An 11624-nucleotide genomic window follows, 5' to 3' on the forward strand; every position below is an offset into this window, starting at 1 on the left:
TTTTGGTATTTTGGAATACCAAAGATGTGACCATCAATATATGCTTCATCAAATGCAAAATTCCTAGCCTCATGATCCATAAAGGATCCAACATCGGTGTCATGTAACATCTCATCTACATTATCAATGTAGTCATTGTTACCACCGTCTCCATCATCTCCCTCATCGGACAAATGCGTAGGCAAAGATTCTTCCTCCCCATGAAATTATCCATTCCACATAATTTGGATCAATCCATGTTATGAACAAATGATCCTCAATCACACTAAATGGATGGAAAATCATATTTCAGCATCTTCTACATGGTCACCAATGCAATCACTTCCAAGTGCATGCACTTAAGCCATAGTAATTAATTGTTTAATGCCTTCACCATATTGGTTGGATTACAATATATTTTCGATATGCATCCAAGCCTTATCCATCTACATCTTGAGAAGAAATTGTAAAAGTTAATAAATTTATTCTTTTGAAAACATTGTTCACAAAGAAAAATGTGTCTATGCTTTATCATAAAAGAGTAGACATCATCATTGATGGAATGTGTTATTGAAAATGAAATTGCATGCCCCAAAGAGAAGTTACGTTAAGGATTGATCAGTCGTTCTTGGCTATAACATTTGAGTTCCTCTTAATGCTATCAAAATAGGTGCCATTAATTATTGAATTGGAGTGGTTAGTACCCAAACCTCCTCTAGTGGTACTTGATGGTGGAGAATGGATGATCCATTTATGTGGTACTGCACAAAGAAGCAATGACTTAATTCTCTCAAGCAATTCCAAAGAGGTGTAGATCTGCACCAGTTGGGATTTCTAAGAGTGAGGTCATAGTGGATTTTGATGACAGCCTCTTTGTATAGTTTGCTACCCAACTTCATCGACAGTGTTAAATCTTTAGGTGCATGACTGATCAGTTAGCTCACAATCAAGTTATTCCAATTTTAGTTGTTTTTCAGCAAGAAGATGTTGGAGTACTTAATGTCTACAACCCCTAGTGTTAGAGGATATAGTGATTTATCTATTAGTTATCATTTATGTATGGTGATTGGGACATGAGGGACAAAACGAAGATGTGAAACTAATGAAGGGTTCCATAATTCATCAATGAACTAAATTCCCACTTGTTTGTATAAAACAATCAACTCAAAAGTGAAATGAATGTATTCAGCCTAACTTCAAGAGATAAAGTGGTGGAAACTATGTATATACTTATCTCGTTGGTCTGATCATAAATTGTATAATTTTTTTATGCCATAGGTGTCAATGGAAACAATTAAATTTTCCAAATTACTAAAGCATGACCAAAAAAATAGGAGATGGAAAGCATTTCCACCATTTGACTTGACAAAAGTGAAGATGACTACAGCAAATTCGATTAGATCAAGAATGAGTCGGAATCTATTCGAAAACATTGGAAACAAATATTAAATCGAGTAAAAATGTCATGATCCTCAAACTGATTCAAAACAACATCTATGAAAAGTAGAGTGTGCAATTCTAAGATGGTCAAACCCACAAAATTCACACTTGATATAACTACCACAAGTTATACTTTAACATCGTGATTGGGTTCTCCTGGTTATAATGCTTGATGCCCACTAGGGAATGAATAAATCCATGTTAAGTTAGAGTGGAAATAAATCTAATGGTCTCATCATAAACTCCGAAAGACACAAATGGTAGAATGGCACATTACGTTGTAAAATATGAAAACTTAGTAGACGTAAGTATAACTATGTAGGCCTTACCTCTTAACAAGGGGTACAAGAAAGTATTATTAAAAACACGGCAAACCAAGATGGAAGGTGATTAAAAATCTCATGCTCCAATGCATTCAATTGTACATAATGAAACTGAAAAATATTTTCTGCAACATCAAGATGGTTAAAACATAAAAAAGTAGTCAGTCGACATGAACTATAATTAGTTCTACAGTAATTTTTTTTAGGGTTCTACCTGCTATATTCTGGCTAACCTACAGGGAAATGAATGATTTTTTTTTTTTTTAACGGTCGAAAGAACAATCTAAACTACTTCAGAAACACCACAAAAGAAAAATCCTAGAATATAAATAGTAGGTGAAATATATTCTCAACAAACCGGACTAGTACTTGACACATCTTAAGAGGCAGTTTTGCAAAATTTTAAGTAGACAGGTCCAGGCAATGAATATGCTATCAAATAGCAAAACAACCTGGTCAAAAAACATCATAGAATGAATGAAATGCCAGCCCTTAATGTCAGACCAATAAATTATAGTACAAATACCTTTGTAATGACCAAGCAAGTGAAAAGATCCAACGTGCTAGATATAAATTATCCAATGTATATAACAAGTGAAAAGATACCAGTTGAAATTGGCAATGAAATGATACAAGGTGCATAAGGGAGGTGTGAAATTGGCCATGAAAAGAAGTGCAAAGCAAGCAACAAAAGGATTTTTAGTTGTGATTTAGGAAAGCCTCTTAACTGTAATCGCGGGGCCTGTCTAGCCTCTAACCCTCTTGATCTCTCACAAGCCATCATCCTCTTGTCCTCTCTCTCTCTCTCTAGTACTCCAATAGACCTGAGTTATCAACACCCATCTAAAATGGATGTTGATAACTTTTGGCTCTTGTAGTTAAGACAGTATCTTGTCTAATACTTATTTATGACATTTTAACTGATCTTGCAGGATCATAACAGAGATTTCATAGAAAGAATGTATATCATTTGCAAACAAGTAGTGAGCAGGTGCTGCACTTTGCCCAGTGATGATCCAAGGAAATTGCACTTACCGTTTTCTGAAGCCTTGTATGCAAATTAATTATTTCAATCATATATATATATAAAGTTTTGCTATATACAAGTAAAGTCGCGTACTAATCTATGTATCAATACTAATTCTTTCATACTTAAAATTTAAATTAGCACTGTTTTCAATAAAATCTACTTTTTAACCAATCACAATAAATTGGTGCACATATTAGTGGCACAAGTGTACTTGCAAATAGACTTTTCCAATATACATATATATTATAGTCAAAGATAAAGCAAGGGTGTTGTAAAATAATCAGACACGAGACATGTTCTAGATTTTCATTATTCGGCAATAATCTAGCTCTGAACGCTTAAATGATTGTTTATTGTATAATCTTGAATGTAATGGAAATATCTCCACAGTTGCAACATAATTTCTGTTGAATTTATCTAATGGGTGCAATATTTGTCGACGAAAAATATAGTCAAGGCTTTAGACAATTGTTTTTTTTTTTTTTAAATGTAATTAACAAATAATCTTCCAAAGAATAACCAGGGGAAGGCTCGGTTTCCTGGATCAGCGCACCGAGAGAAGACAATCGCACCCAGAGAAAACAATATCACCAATATGCCAGAGAAAAAGCAATACAGAGATTTGAAAGAGAGATTTACCTTCCGGCCTAGAGTTGAAATTAATCGGCATTCTGGTGAGGTTGAACGTGGAGGCACCCAGCGGCAATGGCTAGACCTCGAAGGACGGCGAACAACTAAGTGGTTTTTGACTGGGCATAAAAGGCCCTAATAGCAGTGAAAGGAAAACTCAGGGTAGTACGAAGAGGAGAAATTACCGCCTACGAAGTAGAGGAAAAATCAGGGTAGTACGAAGAAGAGAAGATTTTGCTAGACTCGGTGGTTTTTGACTTGAGTGCTCGTCTGTAATACGAACTTTAGATGCTGCCACCGTTAACTCTCGCCCTAAAAGGAATTCTTTTAGAGCCCAGCATGTAAAATAGGAAACTCTTTTGCCAAGATTGTTTTCTCGTTGCAATACAAGTTTTTCTCCCACCGTGTTTCACTTGCCACACGAAATTTGGTAGTAAATGTTGAATATTATTTAGACACCTGAGTTGTGTGGTATAAGTCTGTTAGTTTCCACCAACGGTAGTCTTGTGAATAAAACTCATGGCAAAAGGGCAAATATGTTGTAGTGTGCATGATTGCATGACATAAAACATATGTTTATGCATAGAAAATCTTTCAAAAATATGTCACGACCCCAAGCTTGAATGGAGGATTATCTTAGTGGATCTCATATCATGTCTACATTAGAGTGAGTAAATATTGAGTGGCTTCTCCTAAGTTGATGAAGAATAATCAATGACCTCGAATGAGATAGTAATGGTTTTGGAGAAGGGCATGTACTTTCTTGTTAGGGGGCTAGAGAATACTTAACGTGAAGGACGTTTACAGAAAACCTTGAATACTCTTGAGATGAAGTTACACTAGCGGGTGTTGCACGCAATGTGGTGTAGATAACCAGGGGTACATACAAATTTTATTAAGGGGAGTCGTGGGGTACTATAAACAAGACTAAAAATGCATGAAAGATGTCTTACGAATAGAGATGTTTAGGAATCTGGATGATAGAAAAATATATTCTTATGAAAATCAAGTTTCATGATCATGCATCCATATATATGTTTATTTTTTGTCATAGCATTTTAACTTTGTGCATACTTCTAAGTTTAACTTACTGAGACTTCAAAAACTCTCACTACGGTAATCTTACAACAGTCCCACCCATTGAAACCTTAAAAGATGTGATTTTGTATGTAGAACCAAATCCTGAGGAAGAACAAACAGGATTAAACAAGGTGGATTAGTATGGACTCGAACACGGTTGTGTTGGAGTTTGGCTTGAGATGTTTTATTTTATTTCAAGCTTATGATCAGTATGTGCGATTTCTAAACAATGTTATTGTGATGATGTTTGTATGAAATAGGCCCCTGGAAGACAAATGTTTATATTTTGGTTTATGTAGTAAACTGATGGATTGTACAAACAAGTTATGAACTGTTATTATGTATGTTGGGATTTGAGTTAAATGCCTTGCATATTATCGGTCATGTACGAATATCATGTTCGAAGGGTTATATAATCCAGTATTACATGTCTCAACGTTTCAGCCTCTACCATATCCTAAGTGGGGGTTGAGTTACAAGCCCCATTGTCCACGGTCCAACTTTCGTAGCATACTGTGAGCTTGTCATGTTTATATACCTAGCCCACCCCAAGGTCCTAATCCTCCTCATCCCTATGTCATCCATTGAACACATGATCACATAACATTATACTTCGGCCCAAACGTCACTTCGATGGCCTTGTCCCCTACCCAGACCCACGGGCCTTTCTCACTCAATCAACTCCATGTGATTTCGTGCTACTCTGTTGCCACTTGTTTCCTAGAATGGCATAGAGCCATGTGTGAGTAGGGCTGTAAATGAACCAGTCTGTTCGATAGCTCGCTCGGTACTTGCTCGGTTAAACTCGAATCAAACTCGACTCGTGAAAAAAAAAAAGCTCGTTCGTTAAAGCAGATGCTCGCTCGATTTGTAAATGACACATACTCGACAAAACTCGACTCGACTCGACTAAGGCTCGTTTATGCTCAAGTCGACTCGTTAGCTCGACTCGATTAAAACTCATTCATATATTAATAAATATATACATACACCTATGCATGTATATATGTATTAGCTAATAATATAAGCATACCACTTTTATAATTAAATATATAATATGTATTCTAATTACTTATGTCTATATAGTAAATATACTTAACAGGTATATTTTATAATTTGTATAATAATTAGTTGATAAAATTTAATAATTTCATATACTAGTATGTGGAAACCATATATGAAATAGATATATTCTATCATATTAAGTATATGTATTAATAATATATGTAGGCATATAATATATTGTTATTTTGGATAAATATCAACTAGTTAGATATTAATTATTTATAAATTTTTTAAAATTTTATAATTTAATAGAGGTTCTACTTGTTAATTGTATAAATTCAATATTAATTCTTTTTTATTTATTTATTTAATTTATTAATTATTAAATCTTATTAAAAAAAATAATTCAAGTTCGAGCTCGAGCTCGAGCTCGACTCGACTCGAACTCGTTTGTGGGACGAACTCGAGCTCGAGCTCGAGTTGAGATTTCAACTTATTGAGTCGAGCTCGAACAAAGAATTAAAAAAAATCTCGAGCTCGGGCTCGAGCTCGAGCTCGAGTATTTTGAGTCGAGCTCGAGTTCGGCAAGCCAAAGCTCGGCTCGACTCGGCTCGATTACAGCCCTATGTGTGAGGAATTTTCAGCCTTAATGAAAAATGGGACTTGGAACTTAATCCCCCTTTGGCCCAACATCAATCTAGTAGGGTGTAAGTGGATATTCTGGCTCAAACGCAATGCCAATAGATCTATGACAGCTACAAAGCATGATTGGTTGGAAAAGGCTTCCATCAACAACTTGGTATTGAGTTTGGTAACACCTAGACTCCTGTGCTCAACCAAGTAACCATATGTGGGATCCTATCCCCTACAATGATGAATAATTGGAGTGTTAAGCAGTTAGATGTTAAAAATGTATTCATCCATGATATTTTTTAAGAACATGTCTTCATAACTCAACCTCCAGATTTTACTCATCCAACATTTTTTAATCATATTTTCACATTAGAAAAGTACTCTGTGGTCTTAGACAAGCCCCACAAGCTTGCTATGCTCTCCTAAGCTCCACAATATTACAATTGGGCTTCACCAACTCAAAATATGATACTTCTTTATTCATCTGTGGGTTGAGTCAACATCTCATCTATTTCTTGGTCTACGTGGATGACAATCTTGTTACTAGGCCATAAGGCAAGCTCAATGGTAAGGCCAGTTAGGCAATTGCCCAGTTAGGCCATTGCCTAGAGCCCCGGCCTTACCATTAAGCCTCCATCCTATGTAAAGATCCCAAAATTAAAAATGATATGTTTTTTCTTTTCTTTTCTTTTTTTAGAAAAATAAAATAAAAACCATTTCATTATATAAAATTTTAAATAACTTTTATATTTTTCAAATTGTAAAAGGCCCCATAATACTAAATTTAATATTTAATACAATGAATTTTTTATATTTTAAATATTTTTTTAAGATCTTGCTAAATTGAGATACTAAATTTGCATTGATGTCTCATTTTAAATTGTAGTATTCAATATAAATTTAAAAAACTTTATTTAAATATTTAAATAAAATCTCATTTTACTGAAAATTTTAAAAATATTCCATATAATAATTTATATTTTATTATATTATAATTACAAATGACTAACTTAAATTTCGTTTTAGTCCTCAATTTGTATCGAGCCGTCCCTACCAGGCCAAATACACACTCTATCACTCAGTTGATCCAAAAGCAGCAATCTAAATTTGAATTAAAAAACTTGGCACTACACTACGTTATGGGCGTCAAGGTTTATAGCATCCTAATGGTCTTCCTCTCTCTCAGAAGAAATATGTTTGGGAATACTACTTCAAAAGATTAACAAGGCGTTTGCAAATCTGGTCTATACTCCAATGAGTTCCAACACTCAACTCTCACAATTTTCATTTGATGGATTCTCAAATCAGAGTCTCAATCTACAGAAGTGTCATTGGCTCCTTACGGTAACTATCCCTGCTTAGATATTTGCTTTATCGTGAATTGGGTATGTCAATATATGCACAATCCTACTGTTAATCACTAGAGTGCAGTTAAACACATCTTCAAGTATCTTTGCAATACACCATATTTTAGCCTTCTCATCTGATGACAATCCTCCTATAGCTTGCATGCTTTCTTCGATGTATATTGGGCTGGATGCCTCGATGATAGATGTTCCACCAACAACTTTTGCATTTTTCTAGGCTCCAATTTAATCTTTTAGAGCTCTCGTAAGCAACCAACCGTCTCAAGCTCAAACACTGAAGTTGAGTATTGTACCATTGCCAAAACTACATTTGAACTTACATGGATCCAATCATTACTAAGTGAATTCGATGAGTTTCTCTGCCATTCTCCAACCTTATGGTATGACAATGTGGGTGCAACATACCTCACTGCCGATCCCATGTTCCATGCTCGAACAAAACACATTGAAATCGATGTACATTTTGTGTGAAAAAATGTAGCTTCTAGAGCTTTTCTTTTCAAGTTTATCTCTAGCTAAGACCAACTAGCATACTAGTTCACAAAGCTACTACCATCTCCATGGCTCACATTCTCAAGAAACAATCTCAACGTCACTCCAACACTGTTGAGCTTGAGGGGGCATATTGAGATAACTCATAATTCATACTCCATTACAACAGTTCAAGAGGAAGTTAAGTGCAATCCAAAAACTACAATAAGTCAAGATAAAGATAAGAACCATCCATGAACAACAAAACCCAAGTCAATAATAATATTGAATTTTAAAATGTTTCATCAGATTTGAATTTTAAATTTTGTATAACCACCTTCCAATTTATATAGGGGTTTAAAAAATATTATGTATGTATCATTACTCATGGACTTGGCTCTAGCAATATTGATTAAAGTTAATGTTTAATGTTTCAGTAAGGAGCAATCACTACAAGAAATCGGGGTTATTCCGGCGATTTAATAATCGCCGCAAAATATTTCGTTGGCAAAAGTATGTTTTGCCGGCGAGTTAAAAATCCCCGCGAAATTCATGATCTAATAATACCATTTACTAGCCGGGGCTTATAATAACTATTGCAACGATTATAAAATCGCTGCTATATTGCAATATACTTTTGCCTGCGCCAAAACTACGTCACTTTACCTCTATCTTTGGGCGCGAAGTATTATTTTTCATCCTCGTCCCGCGTCCCCCCCCCCCTGCAACCACCAAAACCCACCCCCCGATTCCCTACGGCCTGCTCCTTCGTTCTCCACAGCCGAGTAAAACATACTGTCCTTCTCCAAAAGACCACCGACGCCATATGCTTACCTATTTCAGCCGAAGGAAATCTCCAGCGATTTAGCCACACCACCACCACGCCATTTTCTTCCCACGGAGGTTGAACCAGAGTCCATACGGTTGAAAGCTTCAGGTTCCATTCTTCGTCTCTCTCTCTCTCTCTCTCTCTCTCTCTCTCTCTCTCTCTCTCTCTCTCTCTCTCTCTCTCTCTCTCTGTCTCACACACTATCTCTCTCTCTCTCACTCGTGAAAACCCTCTGATTTTGTAATCCTAGGGCATTCAGTTGTTTCCCCTTCTCTATCTCCACCGAAGATTGAATGGGAAAGTTGGTGCTGCACGGCTTGTGAAGTGCTTGGAGTTCTGAGTTTCCGACCACTGGTAAGCACCTTCTCCTTCTCTGCTTCTCACCACACACCCACGTTCACTTCAAGTTATAATTTTTTAGCCCCATCCTTTTCGTTCGGTATTTAACAACTGATTTTTTGCTTCCTAATTGAACTATAGTTTTAAAATTTGGACTTGAATGTAAAATGGAAACAATATTCCATTCTGAAACCCCCAATTGCAGTTCAATAATGATGCAAATGGTAGCCGACCTGCCAAGATAGATATAACTGGCTTTAGTGATTTTAAATTAAATGCTGCTGGGCTGTTCTCTGGTATTTAGTTTATCTGATTTTATCACTATGGAAAATTAATTATTGAACTGTTTCTTAGTTTTTGGCCTATGCAGCGAGTTGCTTAGGGTTTTTATTTGAAATCTGTGCTTCTCCAGTTTCTGTATATAAGAGTCCCTGACATTTCTTGCTTCTCATCTGTTCCTTTGTATGGTTTATACTTTATTTGTTGCATGGATGATTTGTGTTTTATTGGTTTGTTTCTGTTATAGTACCCTGTGGGGCTGGTTTGATGTTGGTGGTTTGTGGTGATCATTTTCCCTAGCCTTCAGACAGTTTTTAATTTGTATTGTGTTAAGTATTCTTTTTTTCACTTAAATAGGTATGTGATTTTAATTTTGACAAGTATAAAAGAGATAGTATAAGAGAACTCCTCTACATGATTTCTAATGGGACTATTCCATACAAATCAGGGTTATCTCTTCCCTCAACACCTTAAACTTGTGGGCGAGTTATCTTTTAAGGGATATCAACATTTGTAATGTTTTTCTTTAGTTCTGTTTCTGCTTTAGATTGTACTTAGGTTTATTCTCTTGTATACTACCCGTGTACTTGGGCTATGCCTATTTACTATGAATAAAATCCATAATATCTATCAAAAAACATAAAAAACCTATATGTTAGTTAGCTGGAAAATGTTCAACAGAGTTTTTTCCAGCTAGACATTTTTGGATGCCATATGAGTTTTGGAAAACGGATGACAAATTTAGCCTTTTGATTGCTCTATGTTCATGATCACTAATATGATGTAGAAGAGTCTTTGAATCATTATTTTAGAACTTAGATCAGCAAAAGAGTACTCACTTTTGCATCATGCATTTAGAAGCCACAGTTTGTGTTTTTATCAAATAGGCGAATATGGCATAGCATTTTTTGTGTTATTTTGTTAAGAGTAGGTTACACATTTATTACTTGCAGATATCGCTTGCTTTAAGTACTCTATCACAGTTTGTAATACTGTAAATAGTTACAGTATCAACATCAAACTAGTTTTTAGTAAAAAACTACCGGGCTAAAGTAAATCTCTTTGCTAACTTTTAGTGCACATGTATTAAAATATGTATTAAATAAAGTATTAAAAAAAGTTAATTTTTATTCTCTAGAAATACTTATTATAAACTAAAGTAAGTATACAAAACTGACAACTCCATTTTTGGATCAAGATGTATGGGGGTTCTTCCTTTAACTTGAGATATTGAACATGCATATGATTGTTAAATCTATTCTTCCCAAACATTTTATACCCACACCAAAATTTGGCAGATCATACATCAAAGCTATTTAAATTGACCAACTTTATGAATAAGTTTAGAGAAAAAAGATGTGATGCATATCGCTAACATCAATACACCTGTAATAAAGGAACTTCCTCGATGGGCAGTTCCGCTCCAAGGTCTCCACGAGCAACCATTGCCTGCAAAAAAATAAAGAAAACTAGTTCTGTTGCCATAGGAAGGATGATATGTCTTTGAAGGTCACAAAAAGATTCTTTCAGATCCTTAATATGTTTCCTCATATCAAAAAAAAAAAAACTAGAAGATTTGTCCAAAAGATTGCTAATTAGTTAACAGTGAGTACAAGCATGTTATTTTTATGGTTCCCTTTTTTTTTTTTTTTTTCTGGGTGGGGGGGCGGTGTGGTGACCATAAATTCTGTCCTGATTTCTTTTGTACTTATATAATCATCTGTTTTTAATTCTTTGAGAATATTAAGCAGGCAATGAACTTAATGTAAAACTTCCCACAGCAGTTTTTTCTGAGATTAGGGATCACCTGTCAGCACACTTCTTAACTTTTAACAACTGCGAAACACCTGCAGTATTATATGTTTTACTACTAATATTGTTTTAATAATTGGTTGCTTAGGCCCTGTCTCTTTCTTGGAAATAATTGTGTGTTTTAATTTGCATTTGGTTTGAATTTGCAGCAGATTGCCATTGTGCAGCAATAGCAATTAAAACATCACGCACATCCTGCCGCGACTGTTGTTGCTAAATAGGTAACTATGATTTTGTATTTTTGGCCTACTTTCTGGCTTGATTTGCTGTGAGTGGCAGAAAAGTACAAGAACTTAGATCCATGAAATCCTAGATGCATAAACCAGTGGACTTGGTATGGACTTTTTGGTTTTAAAGACTACCATGTATAAAGCGAATAATCCAAAATTTCAATACTATTTTTGTCA

The 11624-nt window shown here is 35.2% G+C and overlaps 1 long non-coding RNA gene across 1 annotated transcript; it reads left to right on the forward strand.

Moving 5' to 3' along the window:
• The first annotated feature begins 8997 nt into the window (after positions 1 to 8997).
• Positions 8998 to 11624, forward strand: LOC122295195. The gene is made up of 2 exons (XR_006237884.1): positions 8998 to 9141; positions 11367 to 11624. It is a non-coding gene; the product is annotated as an uncharacterized LOC122295195 (long non-coding RNA).

This window comes from Carya illinoinensis, chromosome 14 (assembly GCF_018687715.1).
Source record: "Carya illinoinensis cultivar Pawnee chromosome 14, C.illinoinensisPawnee_v1, whole genome shotgun sequence".
Lineage (NCBI taxonomy): Eukaryota > Viridiplantae > Streptophyta > Magnoliopsida > Fagales > Juglandaceae > Carya > Carya illinoinensis.